This window comes from Polypterus senegalus, chromosome 6 (assembly GCF_016835505.1).
Source record: "Polypterus senegalus isolate Bchr_013 chromosome 6, ASM1683550v1, whole genome shotgun sequence".
NCBI lineage: Eukaryota > Metazoa > Chordata > Cladistia > Polypteriformes > Polypteridae > Polypterus > Polypterus senegalus.
In genome coordinates this window covers 174,142,039-174,142,770 of record NC_053159.1, presented here as the reverse complement: position 1 = coordinate 174,142,770, position 732 = coordinate 174,142,039, and positions in this window count along the sequence as shown.

Below are 732 nucleotides of genomic sequence, written 5' to 3'. Positions count from 1 at the left end.
GTATTAAGTTGTGTGCGTTTTGTTTTTTGTATCTAGAAATGTTTGTGTCTCCTACTTGTCTTTCCTATAGCAGAGGTTTACAGGAGTTTACTCCAAGAGTGCAAACCCAGCAGTGCACAACTTTCTGTGCAAAGGTCAACAGGAGATGTACATCCATGAGACAGGTTTTTTTTTTTTTTTAATACTTAAAAAGCTTTAAATTTGACTGAATTGATGATTTACAGTGCCCTCCCCCCATAATGTTTGGGACAAAGACACATTTTTCATTGATTTCCCCCTCTGTCCCACAGTTCATAATTACAAGTCAAACAATTCAGACGTGCAGATTGCAGACTTCCACTGAAAAGTATTTGTATACATTTTCATCACACCGCAGAGAAATGACAACACTTTTTCTACATGGTCCCCCATTTCAGGTCACCATGTTTGTGGTCACATGTGTCTGCAATTCCTCAGGTGTGTTTCATGGCTTCATAAGACACCTTGGTTTGCTTCTACCCTTTAGAGTGTGTAGTTGCCATTGTTCAACATGAGGACAAGTCAAAGAAGCCATTATGAGGCTGAAAACCAAGAATAAAACAATTTGAGACATCCGTAAAACATTAGGATGACCAAAATCAACTGTCTGGAATATCATGAAGAAAGAAAGAACACACTGGTGAGCTCAGTAACCACAAAGGGACTGATAGGCCAAAGAAGACCTCCACTGCTGATGACTGAAGAATCCTCACT